The following is a 20,128-nucleotide window of genomic DNA, read 5'->3' on the forward strand; positions in this document are numbered from 1 at the left end:
TCAATTCTAGTCAAACTTTCACTTGAGGACATTTTGGTCATTTGATCTACATGAACCATGTCCCCAACAAGTAACCTAAGTGTAGTTAAGGTGTAATAGACCATGATCAACCAATTTACAAAATTGTTATACCACTTCTAAGGATCACATGTGATACAAAAATTAAAACAAGCAATTCATACATATGTTTCAATAAAATGTTTCACATGTTGCATGACCTTGTTGTTATCCTATACTTGTCACATTACTTCCATGTTGCCATGCTTCAAGATATGAGAAATTCATGTTGCATTCATATGTTGCACTACTACCACTCTAAGCAATCAAGCATGAAACACATACAATTTAAAATGTTGCATACGTATGTTTCAATGATAATGGCATGATGACATGGATAATGCACATGTTTATGAAATGACATGCAATTAGCAGGAGCCAAACACCTAGGGTGTTACACTACAAGCACAACAGTCATCCGCAAAAATATGGCTGTTCAATAATACAAAGCACACTCGCCAGTACGCCATATCTGTTTTCTACTCGGATACGTTCCTGAGATGCTTGGACTTCCGCTCTAGTTGCTCGGAAGCACACGACAACCACTCGAAGACAGTGGCTAGCGGCTCAGACTTGCCTCGTAGCTGCTTGGACACGGTCGCCAGCTGCTTGGACAAGATGCCCTTCTGGTATTCTAGGTCCCACGCGTTGGACTCAGCAAGGTCTCGCTCGTGTTGCGCCCTCTGGATATTCTTCTCCATAAGCTTCATCGCCTCTTTGAGTTTTTCATTCTCCTTGGCAAGGGGCTCCATCCTATTGATAAGCTAGCACCGTTGCTCAGCAGTCCAAGTTATCCCCTGCAAACAGACAAGGACTATGAAGAACTCATATCTCCAACATCAAAGACGAGCATTCCAGACATAGTACTAACCTTGATCTGCTTCATCACTTCAGCAAGGGCAGACTCCAGTCTCCTAAGCTCCCTGGTGGTGTCCTCCTCAACAACCACCACCTCATCACCGTGCTTGCGGAGGATTCGGATAGCTTAGGGTCAAGACTCCTCACATTCGATCTCTTCCACCTTGTCCTCCTCCACCATAGCTGGAGGCACCACCGGGGGGCTCTATGGTCAGATAGCGTGTCCGGCCATGCCCTTCGATGCCTTAGGGAGTGCCGTTTGCTCCTCGGGCACTACAGGTTTCCCTGCTCTGGCCTCCAGCATGGCGTCGGTGACTCCAGCCTCCGCTCCCGAAGACCCGATGGCTCCCGCCATTGCCTCTGGCACAGTCGTTGACCTGTTTGCCATCAACGCCAGCCTCTCGCCGCCACCAAGTCCATCAACTACGGCGGTTGACTCCTTTGCCGATTGTTGAGCACCCGGGGACTCTAGGATGGGAGCTGCTAGCATTGCCTCTACCTCGGGACTAGCCCTGGCTGCTTGTTAGTGTGGGCGGGTGGGGTCAGATCCTTCGTATGCCTTGCACTACACCAAATTAGCTCGTCAGTTGCCAAAAGAGATAAGGATATGACACCAAGATAACTCCAAGTCAAGGATACTTCTGCCGATAAACTTTCTTGAACCGGTGATGTCTACCTGAGCCCCTAGGTGCGGCTTTGGGGTTGACTTGCGTGGCCTGGGATGGTGGCTTCGTGGTCTCCGCCGTCGGCCTCTTCGCTTGCCGTTCTAGGACTCCCCTCGCCTGCCGCTCAGGTATTCCCATTGCCTACTGCTCGGGGACTCCTTTTGCCGCCTGCTTGGGGACTCCCTCCCCTCCCTTTGGTTGCTCCTCCACGCGTGCATTGCGCAGAGGTGCTTTGGTGCTCGAAGGAGGGGCTAATAGAGCCCCGTCGTCATTTGACCACTCGGACATCGCCATGCTCTGCGTCTGAGTGGTGCGGTCACTGCCAAGCGAGATGTCGCCCGGTTTGCGAGGGGCGGCACCAACCGTCTTCCTCTTCTTTTGGGCCAGCTCGTCTGCCGCTGCCCTTTTCCCCCAGATTTTCTCTAAAACCGGAGGAGACCTCTCCATCCACCCAGCGTCCGCACTTCCAGATTCTGATGAGGCGCTGACGACTCCCTCTTCAGGCTGAGCTGGTGGTCAGACATCTACCGCTTGCGGTCAATCACCCCTTGGCACGCTCGAGAAGTACACCGCTCGGTCCTGCAAATGGATCTTCCCACAAGTCAATTAACACACTGCTCGGCAATGGTACAGAATAATAACAGATCAGGAACACATAGTTGAGATGTTCACCTGAGGAGGCGGGTTTGTGCAGTTAAAGGGCCTCGTCTGCCCTGACACGTTGAATGAGGCAAACGGAGTGAATAGCTCTGTAGCCCGCTCTAGCACAACCTCCCTCATCAGCCTCTCTGGTCTCTCCTGGGTGCCGTCGTCATTGCCCTTGAAGTCATAGCCCGCAAGCTCGCCGCAACTAGTCCACTGTTGGTCTTCACGCCTTTTATCAAGCCGAGGAGCTCCTTCACTTGCTCCATGTCAGCACTGCTCGGCTTCTCCAACCAGCTCTTCTGGCTCTCCAGGACGTGGTCAATGTCGCAATGGATGGTAGGATGGCTCTGCTTCATGTAGAACCACCTGGTGTTCCACCCCTTCAGAGAAGTATTAAGTGGTACAGTGATGTACTCGCTCGCCATTCTATCCCAGAGTTGCAGATATATGCCGCCGACCACCTTGGAACCGCCGCCGCCCTTCTTCTTTAACCAGAACAGGTGTCTAAAGTGGTTGAAGTGTGGAAGAACCCCTAGATATGCCTTGCATAAGTGGATAAAGATCGAGACATGCAAGATGGTGTTTGGGTGGAGATTGCATAGACTAATCACCTAGAAATCCAATAGATCCCTCAGGAAAGGATGAACAGGAAACCCCAACCCGCGCCAGAAATAATCCTCAAACACCACTACTCATCAGTATGAGGCATTGGGAAGGGCTCACCGCTAGCCGGCCACCATCCGACGGTGACGCGGTTAGGAAGAACGCTCACCTCCACCATCTAGTTGATCTCTGCCTCACTCATCCTCGATGGCACCCATTCCTCGTCATAGCTGGCTACGGTGGTCGTCATCTTCAGCTTCACAACTCCCTTCTTCGGCACCATCTCTCAAATCTGGTTAGGGATTGGTGGCGGAAGCACGTGTGGATGTGAATCGAGAAGTGCGAGGGCTGAGGATGAAGCTAAAATGACAAAATGGCAAAGGTGGGAGCGCGGGATGCGGCGGCGCAGTTATAAAGCACTCCCTCCACCTTTCGCATTTGAGGGTTTTTGGGAAACCACTCTGACAATTTGTGCCTCTCTAAATTCTCTGCAACAGAGTGGTGGGCCGCTACCTGGGCTTTCACACAACCGCAGCCCGTATCGCCCATTCATCTCCGCAATTTGTTACGGCTCGCCAAATATTCAGCGACTTCTCCGCCAACTATTACGGCTTAGTAATTACTACTATATAGCCATTACTATGGTATTTTCTCCACGATTTGTTTTCTCCACGATTTCCTCTTGTGGCTCGGGGATTGCATTAGCGTTACGTCTTGGTCCATCACCGCATTAGGGTTTTTCTTCTGTTAACTGCTGTTTCTGACCCTGGCACCATGTGACCACGTCACCTACTGTCAAGCTTGGGGACTAAGTGGGCACACTTCACCTTGTGGTGAATGCGCTTTTCTCATTTTGGGGCTACGCCCGGGGACTGGCTGCCTGCTCAGCTAGTCTTCTACTTTTCTTCTACTTTGGACCCTAGCACCATGTGACTACGTCACCTACTGTCAGGCTCGGGGACTAAGTGGGCACACTTCACCTCGCGGTGAGTGTGTTTGCTTTATTCTGGAAGACTCCGCACCTCTTGAAGCTAAAGAAGACTATCTCCCTTTCTCATGGTCGGACTCTAAGTGGGCACACTTGGTCCACTATGAAGAAATTTTTGATTCTGAACTTGAGCTCCTTACACCCTTATGGCAAGCCGTACTTGGGTTACACTGCTCGGCGATGGTTCACACTGCTCAGCGATGGTTCGTGCTGCTCACAACTGCTTGACAACTCATCACGGTGGTCGAACCATGAGTTTGGCTGCTCAGCTTTGTTCGCACCTGCTCGGACAAGCTCAAGATGGCGTTGCACAACGGGTACAAGGCGCTCGGGGACTAGCTGTGGGGGGTACGACCCCGGATACCCATGGTAGACCACATGGGCTACGCCCCCAAGGGCTACCCAGCCCACAAGATGAAGCCTTGCGGGGCACAACGCTGCTCGGGGTCTCCCACAAGACACCGGGAAGATATCCTGAAGATACTATGAGATCTGTTAGGATACGTACGATCCCATGATTCCTATAATCTGTTATTACTTTGTGGTTATCTCTCAGATCTAACCGACTTGTAACCTTGCCCCCAGACTATATAAGGCAGGCAGGGACCCCCCTCCAAACTCACGCAATATCATACAATAGCCAATACAATCCAACAGAACACAGGAGTAGGGTATTACATCATACCGACGGCCTGAACCTGTCTAACTCGTGTCTCTCTGTTGCCTCCTTGTTCTTGATTACACGCCTCTCTACCGATCAATCTATCTTCGTGGGATACCCCTTGGAGGACTGCTGATGATATTCTATCGACATCCTAGCAAAGCCATATATGTTCTTTTAGGATAGAAGCTTTCTACATAAGCTACTTGCTTTGTGTTGAGTTTTGTCAAGTCTTGTGACCCTTGTTGAGAGATTTATCATCCTCCCAAGATCAAGATCAAGCACAGACCACCAAAATATGCACTACTCTACACTGGAGTAGGTGCAAAAACATGCCTTCCATTTAGATCCACCCAAATATGCACTACTCTACACTGGAGTAGGCGCAAAAACATGGCTATTAGGATTCCACCCAAAATAAATGCTCCAAGTTCTTGATAGTATCTCTCTCAAAATTTTGTTGCAAAAAGAGACATGTGCCATGCAAAAGTATTTAAAAATGGACACAGAGAGGTCTGAGTGAAAAAAAGGAAAAGAAAGAAAGAAATAAAAAGAAAAATGAGAGTAAAGATAGCCCATGTTCTCACACAAAAAATATTCTTCAAGAGAGAGGTACGTTTCAAGGAGCATAATGTATTTTGTTTATCATCCATATATATTCACTATATATCCACACACATGCGTATCTTGATCTAAGAGTATGATATTTTTCTCCTTGGATCTGGGATTTGACTTTACAATACATGCAAGGTAAGTAATCTACATCTTTGATCCCTACCTAAGCTCCACATAAGCCTTTTAGAAGTAGGATAAAACAAAAGAAGGCAAAACAATGATATGCCTTGGTGAGGAATCATACACCATTGAGCGATTTGAGAGTACCATTTGAGGAGTATAAGTGAACTATGCTTTTTTTGTGAAAACTTTGAAAACTCCAAGTTGCTAAGATGTGAATTTGGGAAGATAACTTTGCTTCAAGAACTGTTCCACTTTTCAACCGCCCAAGGATATATGTTAGACAATGCCACATATCCCACCTATGTAAGGGTTATTTTGGAATAGCTTTTATGTTAGCTGATAACTTAAGATGTTATGATCATGATTATTTTTATCTTTAAACCTTTACTAAAGATGAGCAAAGAACAAGTGTGGGGGAGCTTGTTGACGATCATTAACGTCAATCATAAACCATCAATATGACCTACATTTATCCTTTAATTCAATCACCAAAATAGGTGTAGTGGTTTAAACTAATCAATTCCATGAGTTTTGGTAGTTCCAAGTGTTTTGCAGGATATGCTTGAAATATACACGAAAAGACACTAAGGGAGCATATACAAAGACAGGATTGAGATGGTGTCCAAATGAGCATCACTACAAACAATCTCAAATTCTACATTTGATCCCACCATGTTGAAGAACTCGTCGAGATACACAAAATCAACTTTTGATTCACCCAATTTGGAGTTCGGATGACGAAGTTACGCTTTCCGGAAGATTGTGACACAGGGCAAGCTGACAGAGGGGGTCGGGCGACCTGGACATGGGTCGGATGACCGTACACTAGGCCCAAACCATGTCAAACTTCATCCAAAGGCTCTTTACACACTATAGGGCACAAGGGGATGATCCCACCTACCATAGGGAGGTCGGCCGACCCCCTCTTCGGTCGGCTTACCCCCTCTTAGGTCGCCCGACCTGCCCTATGGGGCCCACCTTCCACCGCCGCCTCGTACACATCTCCAAGATCTCCTCTCTTGATTTTATGGTGGTTTTAAGTCGGTTTATCCAACGGGGGCCAAGAAAAGTGATGCAGATCGATAATGTGGCGATTGCTTGCTCCTTACTCCATCTCCCCCTATAAAATGACCCCCAGACCCCCTCTAGGATGCCATCTCATTCAAGATCAATTCGATCTCCTTTGAGATCAAGACACAACACAAGAGAGAAATCTCCATAATACTCTCAAGATGTAGAAGTAGAATAGTTGAGTTGAGAGTTAGAGAGATGCCATGCTCAGGTTTTGGAGGAGTCCTCTAAGGTTTGGTATATCTTTGTATCTTACCTTTGCAAGACTTATACTTTAATATAGTTATATTATGTTTTTACTTGTATGGCTTTCATGTGTATGGTTAGTATAGTTATCGCACATTAGCATGGGATCTTTGCTCATATTGAGTGCTCTAGTTATTGATCATAATTAGAGTAGTAATCATTGGAATAGACATGGTGTCTAGGCTAGTGTTTACCTGAGATTGCGCCCAATCCCACGGTTAGTTGTGGTAGCCCCAGAGGTGACATCTCTATCAGGCCTTTGTAATCCACCAAACTTGGGTTGGTGTTCGTAGAGCTTTTGGCAGCCTTCCCCCGACCACTCTTTCGCACCCCCTTGAGGGTAAGAAAGGTACTGTTGCTCCAAAGTGTTATTGCGTGTGATTGCTATATCTATCCATGCTTTAGTTATATCTAGTCTAAACTAGAATAGAACCAAAGTAATAGAGAAGTATTCAGGAACCTTAAACTCACCTGTTGTCCTCTCAATTAAGCTAGACTACTCATTTATTTTACCATAGAATTCTCCTATGTGTGTTACTATTCATAACTCTTATCATTTATCACTTACCCCTAATTTAGTCTAGTTGTTATACTAGTTAGTAGATACATGATGGCGAACTATCAACTTCTTTAACCATTGTTTCCTTGTGGATAAATATGATACCTTGGAATACTCCCGGGTGAAAGCTACAGCGGTATCCGTGCGTTTGCGGATTTTTTGTGTGCGTTATAAAATACCAACAATCCTAACCATGCAGGAAAAGTAAAAAAACATGAGGGTGCATCCCTGGACCTTAGGCTTTGAGCTAGCTTGGGAGAGGACCCCACAAGGTAACATGTATCTTGCACTCTGACCACTTTCCGTTACCTTGCATAAAAAAGGAGAAAAAAGAGATATAAAGATAAAAACCTATGGCTCTCTTGTTCACCATTCAATGTTTTCACCTTCGTTGGATGATCCTTGTTTATCCTTTCATGCTACCTCTCTCTACGCCGGCGTGTTTTGGTTTGGGAATGTTGGTTATACATCTTTTAAATTAAGCATGGTGCTTAGTTTGAAGTTTGGATGTAATGATCATAATTTTATAGGCATTTTAATTTAAGCATGGTGCTTAGGTTGATTAGCCTACCTTGATCAAATTAGACACGGTGTCTAGTTTAATCATTGAACCGAAACTACTAGTGTAGATTCTAGTTGATCATATGGACTAACCCCTGTAGGAAATTATAAACTTCATGAGGGTAAGTCTTTGAGATGACAAAAGAGATGAAAACTTGTTCGGTGAAACTTGAACAAACAAAGGTTAAAAGTAATAATAATAATAATAATAATAATAATAATAATAATAATAATAATAATAATAATAATAATAATAATAATAATAAACTCCACATATGTGTAGTAAGAATGTTCTAGTTTCTCCTTGTTGAAATGATAAATAGTTGCTCTGTCTTATATTTCTTCTGTTCCTAGATTATAACTTAGTGTTCCCCAAGATTTGAGTTTATTGGCTAAAAATGTCTCATCCTGAACACTTGAAACTTGTGGGTTGCAAAATGCTTAATTCTTGTCTAAGTTATTGCGAGTTGTGATATGGTAGAATAGAATTTGCTATGACATTGTTCCAAGAGAAACTTGACATCTAGAGTTTTTTCAAAATGCTAAAAATAAAAAGTTCCTCAATGATGACAAATGTCCTACCAAAGCCATATGACATCACATACTTTGCAAAACCTTAGTCATATGCTGCTTGTTATCATGTTGAGCTTTGTCAAATTGTTGTGACCCTTGTTGAGATTCTCGTCATGCACCCATGATCAAGAATCATGTACACCCACAAATAAAATGCTAACTCTTACACTGAGAGTTATGCAAAAACATATCATTCGTCCATCAAATAAATACTCTAGTCACACATCATGACTCGCTTTCCAAATTCTATCTTCGCCAAAAAGAGAATATGGGCCATTCGAAAAAAGAGAAAAAAATTCATGCCAAAAAGGTATGAGAGAAAAATAGAGAAAAGAAAGATGGCCCATATTTTCTAAGAGGTAATCAAAGAAGAGAGGGTCATGATCAAATGAGTTTACACCAAAAATACAAAAATATTCCACACACTTGCACTTCTTTATCAAAGTGTATAACTTGCATCTCCTTGAGGTCCGGTTTTTGACTTAGCAAAATATGTGATGCAAGTATGCCTCATTTTCATACCTACCCAAAAACTCCACATAAGCTATTAGAAGTAGGATGAAAAGAAAGGCAATATCAAAAGCCTTTGGTGAGGATCATACACTTTTGAGTGATCGAGTGCATCATTTGAGTAACTTAACTTTATTTTGCAAAACTATCAAAACCTCCGAAAAGAAAGTTGATCAAGGAACAAATGACAAGTAATTCCATGAAACCGTTCTTTCTTGCAACAACCCATGACTTAAAGAAGGCGAAGAAGCCCCATAGGTAACAAGAAAGAAGGGTGGATAGAATGCCGATATATTCAAATTAAGGAAGAAAACTTTGTTATAAACATGGCACCTTAGAAATGTAATCGGCATTGAAGCAACTCCTAATCAACAACCAATGACTTAGCTGCTTGCTTGGGACAAGCAAAGGTTAAGATTGGGGGATCTTATTGGCGGTCCTTAACGACCACATCCGACCATCAATTAAGACACAAAAAGAGGAGAACTAGCATATCATACACACATATGTTATTATTATTAACATAATTCCACATGTGTTGGAAGATCACTATTTTCTAGGACTTATACATAGATACAGTGGAAAATAAAACCAAAAGGCATAATGAGGCAAAGCATAAAGCAGATTTGCGCAAAAGGAATAAAGAGAAGGCCCACCTCCCTGTCGAAATTGGGCCAACCACTAGCGTGGCTGCACTCTAGGCCCAACTAGAGGCCTGCCACGTGAAGGCAGTGGCGAGAGGGGCCAGCCCTAGTGTGGCCGTACCCCCAGCATCGCCTCTCGGCCCCACCTTCGGTCAAGCGGTGCATTCAATGCCCCAAAAGACTGTTGCATGCGAATCTTCCCCGAATATGCCCTACAAACTGCCCTTAGAGTAGTATATAAGAAGGGGAGAGCTCCCTCTCTAAACACACCTCACTCAAGAAGCCTCTCTCCTCCCACTTGTACTTTTACTTTTAGTAGTATTTGGAGCTAGGCAAGACTCTCGTGAAGAGCTTGGACAACTAGAAGGAATCTTGGTATGATCAATATGAAGAGTTCTTCTATGCTCTTGTTCTTATCTTATCAAAATAGTTATATTATAGAATTAGAGCAAAGTTCTTATGTTATTAGTTTAGCATATAGAATTTTATTCTTAACCTTTCATACAACATACATGGTTAGACCAAGACCTAAGTTGAGGTGGTGGGTTCTACTTTAAGTTATTCTTGGTCATTATTTTACTTGCGGGTTCGTCGTTCGTCCTTGTGACGAATACTCTAGTAGAGGGTCCTGATGAAGATGGATAACCATGCGCATGCTAGAGTAGTAGTTGATAGCATAGACGTGGTGTCTGGGCTTGAGGCTACCTACATTTGGCTTGTTCTTCACAGCATCTCTCGTAATCCCCCATGTTTGGGTTCGGCATTGAGCTACAAGCCGGCCTCGCTTGGCATACCAGGTGTGATCCGGTGCCCGAAGCAAGTCTTTAGTGGCCAAGGCTATCTTAACTTTGGATCTCTATCCTTAGAAAACCATGTATGTGTATGATCATCTACTCATCTTAGCATAACTATTTAGGATAAGCCTGCTCCAGTTTAGGTATATTCTTTTATTCTTTATTCTTTCTTTTATCTTTATTCTTGAGATTGGCTTGAGTGTGTGTCACACTATCCAAAATTTATCCTAGCTTACCCTATTATGAACATTGGTCTATTATACAATCATATTATCCTGTCCATGTCTCTATTAGAGACTTTTGCACCATGCCTTTCTTTGGGAAAATATAAATAAACGATACCCTGAATACTTCCGGGTGAAATGCTACAATAGTAATTCCGTGCGCTTGTAGATTTGTTCTGTAAACGTAAAGAACTACCAAGGCATTTCTAGTGCCATTGCCTCAGGATTACAAACCTAGTAGCGACGTTAAGAAATGCCTACAAGCATTTCTGGCGCCGTTGCCGATGAATACGTTCCTGAGTAGTGACGCTAAGAAACGCGAACAACCTTGTCTTGGGTAGCTGCTAGCAGCACTAGCCACACCACCACCACCCTATTGTAAGCCGCGGTTTCTATCACCGTGGCACCACCTCATGCTACCAATACTGCTTCACCCGCGGATTGCACCCAAGCTGCTGCCAGCGGCACCAGCCACACCACCTCCATTCAGTCGATCATTACTCCGCTGGTCCACAACGTGCATCCCATGCCCACGCATGGCAAGGCTAGCATCGCTCAGCCTATGGATCGTCTAAATATCCACGCTGTGCCCATGTCACCATTGCCTTGCTTTGTCTACGATGCTCTATTAGGCCCCAATTGGCGCTCCGCTATGCAAGCTGAGTTCGATGCACTCATCACTAACGACACTTGGTGCCTTGTTCCCCGACCTCCTAGAGTCAATCTAGTCACTAGTAAATGGATCTATCACCACAAACTTCTGGCTGATGGTTCACTTGATCATTATAAGGCTCGCTAGGTTCTGAGGGGGTTCACACAGTGGCCCAGTATTGATTATGATGAGACTTTCAGTTCTATGGTGAAGCTAGCAATAGTTCATGTGGTTCTGTCCTTGGCATTGTTTCAAAATTGCCCTATTCATCAGCTGGATGTCAAAAATGCATTCTTGCACAGCACTTTGACAGAGACAGTCTACTGCGTACAACCTTCTGGATTTGTTGATCCGTCCTGTCCTAATTATGTTTATTGGCTCAACAAGTCTCTTTATGGTCTGAAGTAGGCTACTCGTGCTTGGCATACCCGGATCACCTCTCATCTCTTGTCCCTTGGTTTTGATGAGACCAAGTTAGATACTTCCTTGTTCACATATCACCGGGGATCAGACACTGCATATCTACTGCTCTATGTTGATGATATTGTTCTCACCGCCTCGTCAACTCTGTTTCTTCAACATATTATTGCAGCTCTTCAGCGTGAGTTTGCTATGACTGACATGGGACAACTCCATCACTTCCTTGGTGTCTCTGTCGCCCACTGCGATGACGGTCTTTTCCTCTCTCAGTGGCAATACACTCTAGACATCTTGGAGCGCATCGGGATGAGTGCTTGCAAGCCTTGCAGCACCCCCGTCGACCTGCACTCCAAGTTGTCCGTTGACGGTCCTCTAGTTGTTGACTCTACTCAGTATCATAGTTTGGCTGGTACACTACAGTATCTGACTTTCACTCATCTAGATATTGCCTACGCCGTCCAGCAGATATGTCTCTACATGCATGATCCACGCAAGCATCACCTTGCTGCTCTCAAAAGGATACTATGGTACTTATAGGGTACTCTTTCCCTTGGCTTGATTCTACATCACTCTACGCCTACCGAGCTTGTTGTTTACACTGATGTGGACTAGGTCGGCTGCCCCGACACTCGCTGCTCGACCTCTGGCTATGCGGTGTTCCTCGGTGACAATCTGGTGTCCTAGTCTTCCAAGCGTCAGCACATAGTCTCCCAGTCTAGAACAGAGGCTGAGTATCGAGCTATGGCCAATGGTGTCGCTGAAGCTTCATGGCTTCACTAGTTACTTGCTGAGCTTCGCCACCATCTTCGTCATGCCACCCTGGTTTATTACGACAATATCAGTGTTGTCTACCTCTCCACCAATTCCGTCCAGCATCAGCACACGAAGCACGTTGAGATTGATCTCCACTTTATTTGGGAGCGTGTCACCCTCGATCAGGTTTGGGTTCTCCATGTCCCCATGACATCCCGGTATGACGACGTCTTCACCAAGGGTCTAACCACATCTGTATTTCAGGAGTTTCGATCTAGTCTTAACATTCGTCATGCTGCTAATAAGACTGCGGGGGAGTGTTAGCATGATGTAAATGTAGCAATGGTCTCCCTGTACTTGTGCCTATGTGGTTGGCTTGCATGCCACCCTGGGTGCCTATATATGTACCTCATACACAATATGGAATACATCCTTTGTTCCACAATCTCTTTTAGGTTCCACTTACGGTAAAAAGAGTAGGTGTCAGTACAAAGCGGTATAGGGTCCATGATCAAGAACTGCTAATACAAAACCATTTTCTTGAGGTACTTGCGATACTAGAAGGAACTGGAGGTGCCCATGCCATCGATGGTATGCCCTAGATAATAATGTTTTTGAAAGCACCATTGGCATCCTCCTCGATATCATAGGCAAGACAAAGAATTGGCTCAAGTCACACATACACCTTATCAATCAAGGCATCAGACTCGAGCTTCACATGGAACAACTGTTGAGTGGAAAATTTCATCTACCCATGTCTAGCTACAACCTAATTGCAAATGACAAGAGGGTGGTGTGCCTTTGGGTGGCGTTGAGCTGGGAAGGTGTGACATGAGCACCTTCTATGGGTACCTATGGTGGGTACGATAGGAGGTAGTATACAGAAACAAGATTAATTGTAGGGAGAATTCTAGGAAGGTGCTACCCTGTAGCTGGCATGGGAAGTTGAGTTTTCGTGTGGAGGAGATGTTTTGCTTGGTCCCCTAAGGACTTAGTTGGGTAACTAGTTTCACAGTTCCTACTCATACATACGACATGCATTGTTATGGGAGGCAGTCGTATGTGACCTAGTTAGGGTCATAGGGTGATACCACACCTAGAATGGAGGAGAAAGTATATATGGGACGAGAGCTGCGATTCTCATACTCTCAAGACCCATAGTGCTTCCTTATGGCAAAAGACTATGTTGCATAGCCTTAGCATGTTAGTGGTGTTCCCAAGTGTCTCAAGGCTATCGTACCAACTAGGCAACCTGATCGGCCTAGGCGGGGCACCAATAATGATGGCGATCTAGCAGGTATAAGTGTACTTACTCTGTAGAGTTTAGATCTATATGTATAGCCATATACGTGATTATGGAAAATCCTATTTTTCTGCTACACTTCAACTAGTGAGAGCCACGTGTTTTTCTCCACTTTGATGGTTAAGGTACGTCTTGATGCTATTGAAGCTGATGACCGGGAGCTATCCACATCGACTAGAGGGTATGGTTATTATGAGGTCTCGAGGATGAGGCATGTGTGATGGTTTTGGATTGTTGGTGATAAGTGGGAGGTTATTAAGGAGAACAACTTGATATTTTGATCAATAAGGTCCAGCCCATATCCAAATAAGTTGTCTTTAGAAGCAATTATTATGTGCAATGAAAAAGATGGCCGACCCATTTGTACCATTGAAAAGTTCATCATTACTTTGATACCAACTTTTATGTTTTTCTTCCCCTTGATATGCCACTTACATCAAGTGGGTATTAACACCCTGGCTAGCATCGTTAGTTACTGAGTGGCATAGAGGGAATTGTCTAAAAGACAAATGACACATGTTCAAATCTTGTATTGAATATTTCTTCTAAACAATGTTAAATGGAAAAAAATTTAACTACGAAGTTTTAGGTCTCGTCATGTACTACAACTATGTTATAGGGTGTCTCAATTCGAGATCATTTGAAAAATTGAAAAACATAAATTTCAAAATATAATAACTATGTATATATGATAAAAAGTCACATCACCTACAATGTTTTAAATCTTCTTCATCGGATATCTTGCCAATGGTGCCACTGCCTTCTATTCAAGCTTTTAACTTTTCTTCCCCCTTGTGCCACTTTTCTGCCACTTAATAGAAGTGGCACCGGAGGGAGAAAAATTTAAAAGCTGGTACATGAATCACACAACAACAAACTTTTCGATTGTACATAAGGGTCCACAATCTTTTTCAGTGGCATAGAAGGAATTGTCTCTAGGTGTTACCTTAACATACCACTTATGTCAAAGCTAAGCAATCATATGGTGGAATGTTGGCTTGTACAAATGTATTGAAATATTTTGGTTTAAGAAACGTCTACTAATTTGAGAATGATGGTTGGAATGAGTGAGGGGTCTATGTCCTATTCTCAAGGAGCCTAGGGATGATGATGCTTGCTGCCAGACGCTTACCTCTAATGTTGTTCTATGTGTTTTGTGATGTAAGACTATGTAACCAGCTTGGTGATGAAGCAAGTGATAGTCTGAAATTCCTGAGACTACCATATAATTGCTTGTTTTCTATGGATTTCCCTTCAACAAAACCGTGAGGTATTTTGTAACACCCTAAAATTTGCATCATTTCAAAATAGGTTAATTTGATTTATTTATGCATTTTGTGGGCACTTGAACTTAGAGAAATAATAACTTTTGTTAAATTAAAATCAACTATAAAGTCTAGCTATATGTTTGTGCATACATACTGCTGCATATTTATTTTGTGGTGATTGGGTTTGATCAAAATTTCAAAAGAATTTGAATTTGATTTGAATTTGGTTTTGAAAATGTGTTTAAGAAAAAGAAAAGGAATTCTTATCTCTTTCTCCCCTCTCCTAAAGCGTAGGCCCAGCTGCTTCCTTTCTTCTGCAGGCCCAGCGGCCAGGCCAGCCCGCTCCCACCTTCCCCCACACCGAGGCCTAGCTTCCTTCCCCGGCCCAAGCCGCACAGGCGCCACTCATCCTCTATCTCTCGAGCTGCTAGCTCGCCCCCGCCCTTGACCCACTGACACCCCGAGCCCACGCGTCACTCATCCCCTACCTCCTATTGGCGTCGAGCAGGACTCTCCCCGAGTCGATTTCCACCGCCGTGCGATGCAATCCGCGGGAGTTTTGGCGTGCATGCCACGCTGAGGCCCCTATAAAACATAGCCGCATGCGTGCTTCCTCATCCCTAACCCTAAGCGCAGCCGCCGCCTCTGCCGATCTCGCCGCACCACACCCGAGCTCGAAACCCCTAAAGCCACCACCAGTGTTTGATTCGCTGACCCTCTGCTTCGTCGTCAACGAGGAGCCCCTGCCACGCATTGGAATACGGTAGGGGGGTTCCAAGTACTCGCGCTCGTCCCATCTCGTTTTCTATCACCGCTATGCTGCCACCGTTGCTTCGTCGGAACCCCAAGCCGGTCGAGTGAGCCCCGCGCCGCCTATGTGCCTTCGCGTGTGTTCCTGATCCCCTAATCGAGTTTGACTCGCTCCTCTCTCCAACCTTGTGCTATCCCCGTGGCCTACGATGCCTAGAACATCAAAATCGATGAACTTCGAGGAGGTTCGCTCACCGCCGATCATGGCAGCCGCCGCGCCTGGCACTGTTCCGGCTGGCCAACTCTTCTCTCCCCCTCCCCTCTTCTAATCTGGATCGTCCAAATTAGATCCAATGGATCAGATCGTTCGATACACATTCGGTTGGCAAACTTTTTAAAGAGCCCCTATAATTTTCTATATTCAAACTCGCAGTCCATGACGTATTCTCCGAATATGTTTTCTCTTTCTGAAAGCATAGTTTCCCTCTGTTAGATTCAAAATACGTTTTCTTTTGTAGATTTGCCACTGATTTTGTTTTGCTTATAAAAACTTCATTTTAACTCCATTTTGATCTGTTGAAGTTGCGTTAGATTCGTAATTGAGTAATCTACATGTTCATGCTACTGTTAAATATATTTTCAACTTTTGAAATTCGAGGTTAGATTTAATCTATTATTTTATTAAAGGAAATCTTGTTTAATTCATAACTTCTTCGTTATAGCTCCAATTTTCGTGATCTTCGCGTCCGTGTGTTCATGATGAGATGTAGATTCATTTTACAAACTTTTCATCTTGAATCTATGCTGTTGGTGTACTGTTCTAATTGATAGGCTTTGTTTGCTATGCATGATTGCTTCTAGATGCTTGTATGTTGCTGTGTTGATCAAGTATAGACGGTGAGCAATTCATGGGTGATCAAGAGTACTACTTTGACGAGCAGGATCAGCAGGAACACTTTGATCATGGCAAGTATAGCATGGGATCATCATTGTTTCCTATCAACTTTAATTCACTGATTCATTATGCACGTGTCTACCTTGTTACACCTAAGGAGATCCTAGCATTTGTACCTTGTACCTTGATACCTATGGGATAATTGCATTGGGTAGAATTAATGCTAGTGCTCAATGAAACCATGATCTTGTAACTTGACTAATGGTATATGCAATAAACATTAAAACATGACTTTTTAGCAACTTGGAAAAAGGGGGCTAGAGTATTTAGGTACTTTCTAAATGCTTTAGATTCCTCTCCCTAAGGACTTATCTATAAGTGATCATTCGAGACTTACAGTACAACTGTGTGGGCCACATGGCTCTGGCTTTAGTCAAGTATGAGAACATTTTCTAGTTTGTTAGTGGTTACCTTATGGCGCAAGAGGGGCTTGATGAGTCGGGTATAGGACAACCTCTACTCCTATGTGTATAGCCGCGACGAAATTGTGCCTTTCGAAAGGGGGGGTTCCTATATCTGCTTGCCAATTGAAAACCTAGCGGCCCTAACTTGCTAGATGAACCTTTCAAAGGCTTCATAGTTTACCCTGCCTGCTCACCTTGGTAGTGTTTTGGGGCTTGCAAACCCCGGACAAGTGGGAAACACGACTCACAGTGAAAGTGTACAACCTTTGCAAAGTGTAAAACTAGTATATCTACCGTGCTCACGGTCACGAGCGGCCTTGGAACCCTTATGGAATAGATGATCACTATTAATTATGTGTTTATGCTATTCCTTAATCATGTTTACCTTGATCATGTGTGTACTTTGGGATTATGACAACTTGATTCTACTTATATGCTAAAATTGTGACAACTAAAAGCTAAATGCAGCCAAAACCGTGTCAAGATTTTGAGCCTCATGAACCTCATGTTACACTTGTTGAGTACGAGATATACTTACGCTTGTTTATTTTTATTATTTGGATAAAAATCCTAGATGGGTAATAGATTGCTATGGTAATAATGACTATCATGAAGATTACTAGTCTCGTGGTCAACCATTTGACGTCCCTATGCTATGGAGCTTCCGCGAGAGAGTTACCTTTATACTTCCGCTATATTCATGTGATGACTGTGATAATAATCGTGATGTAATAAACACTTGTGATGATACTTTTTATAATTTGTCGGCTTATGTGTGTGATTGATCTCTAGACGCACATAAGATTATGCATCCAATTTTATCCTTAAAATTGGGTGTGACAAATTGGTATCAGAGCTATGTTGACTGTAGGACGCAAGCCTTGTTAGTAATGGTCGTTTTAGCCTCTTTTGTTTCACTCATTTAATGCTTACTACCTCACTCTTGTTATTTGCTAAATTTTATGCTTCTTTTGCTTCACTCTATTATAAATTTTTTTGCTTATGTTCTAACTAAATCTAACTCTGTAGATGCCTCGTGCCAACAAGACCACCTGCATCAGCACCGGAGGTTACTGCCCACCTCATGCCTTGTTTGAGCCCATGGAGCCACGAGAGGAGGAGATCATGGTCGAAGATGAGGATGAGAAACCTCAGGAGCAGGAAGTCAACTCGCCAGCACCTACACCTGCGTTGAGACACCCCAGGAAGAGCTAGAAGTTGAGAAAGATGTTGTTGAAGTGGAGGATGAGGAGGAGGAGGACGTTGCTCAAGAAGATGCATCGCCCCCTGCCATGGGGTGGACTATGAAGATCTACCACAAGCCGGGGTGTGACTCCTCCGTTTCGCACCGCCGACTTTTGGGGATCCTCTAGGCCTACTACGTTGATTGGGATCTAGATGTGGAGTATATCTGCAATGAGTATACACACCCTCTGGAGGACACTTACTAGAAGACTAGGGTGTGTATCTACATCAGGGATGAAGGGAAGGAAGCATATCAGCTGGACTCAAACTATAACCATTGGGCTCATTGTGCCACCATGGAAGATAGCATAGAAGACGCATCCACTGAAGCCTGCATGGGTCTCCGTGGCCACTGCTTTGATGATATGAAGGAGGATCAATATCGATTCCTCCCTTGCCACCACCCTAAATTGGAATGGGCAATAATGGACCCTGAAGGCAAAGATCCAACTACTCAAGTAATGGTAAACTTTGCTTGTGAGTTAGTAGAGAAGAATCGGCAGCTGGAAGATCAGTTGAAGACACAAAGGAAGTCTCTTAAGAGGTACCAACGAGTGATAGATGACCAAAGAGTGTGCCTCAACCTACCAAGTATTTATGAGAAGCTTCCCCATAAACATCGCCAATAGGTGTTGGAGTTTTTTCATATGCAATAAGACGTTAGTAGCACGGGTCAAGTTGAGTCACGTCGAGTCTAGTAGTGTGGTGTGAACATGGTGTGTCTAGTTGATTTATTATTTTGTTTATGTGTGATTTAGATTTTTGTAATGAGTGCTGGAACTTTGTGGGCATGTTCGCAAGTTCCATAGTTATGAATATTAAATTTAAGTTAATAAATGAATAGTTGGGTTTGGTTTATCCTGTTCTCTCGGTTTTGTTTTTCAGAGCAATCTGCCTTTATCTCAATGCCCATTTAAATCCGCTTAACCAAAAGTTATGAAATTTTTATGAGAATAACTAGACTCAATTATCTTTGAAATGCCACTGGGATCACCCTTTTATATGATCCGGTTCAAGAGATATAGTTGTTTCAATTAAAGTTCCTGTGCAGTCTAGAATTTGGAATAGTTTTGGTTGTGTCCTATTTTTGATTAACATGACGACAGAATCTGGGCCAGTGATCAAAATAAAAGTTGTAGATAACTTCTTAAGATTTCCAACCATATAAAGAACAGCCCATTTCGATACCTGAAACTCAATATGTGACTATTTTACCGAGCTGCTGATGTTGGGACACATCCAGAAAATTTTCAGAAAATAATATATATCTCTGTAAGTGTCTATAACTTAGAAATCTCTAAATTTTGGATATTTGTGTTGGATGACAGATGGCCGAAAGAGGAAGAGGCAGGGGTCACGAAGGTGTTCCCCCAAATCCACCACCACCACTACCGCCACCTACTATTGAGCGGCTCTTGGCGGTGCAGACACAGCTTATGCAAGCTCTGGTGCAGAATTAGCAGAATCATCCAATCGGTGGGGCACCGCGTGACAAGCATGGTGAATTCTTGAAGGGCCATTCCCCAGTGTTTTCTCATGCTACTGATCCACTGGAAGCAGATGACTGGCTTTGCGCAGTGGAAAAGCAACTCAACATAGTGCAGTGCGACGACCAACAGAAGGTGTTGTACGCGTCAGGACAACTTCAGGGAGAAGCTTAGGACTAGTGGGAGGCATTTGAGTATGGACATCTGAATAATGCTCCTGCTCTCACCTAGTAGGAATTTAGAGAGAATTTTAGATCCTACCACATACCTAAAGGATTGATAGAGCTGAAGCAGGAGGAATTCAGAGCTTTGAAAAAGGGGTCTATGTCTGTAGCTGAGTATCATGACAAATTTGATCAATTGTCATGTTATGCTCTGAATGAGGTGGCTGATGAAGCTGATAAGCAGCGTCTCTTTCTCAAGGGTCTTTATGATGGTCTACAAATCCAACTTATGTCCAATACATACCCCAATTTCCAGATGCTTGTGAATTG

The sequence above is a fragment of the Miscanthus floridulus genome, chromosome 9 (genome assembly GCF_019320115.1).
Source record: "Miscanthus floridulus cultivar M001 chromosome 9, ASM1932011v1, whole genome shotgun sequence".
Taxonomy (NCBI): domain Eukaryota; kingdom Viridiplantae; phylum Streptophyta; class Magnoliopsida; order Poales; family Poaceae; genus Miscanthus; species Miscanthus floridulus.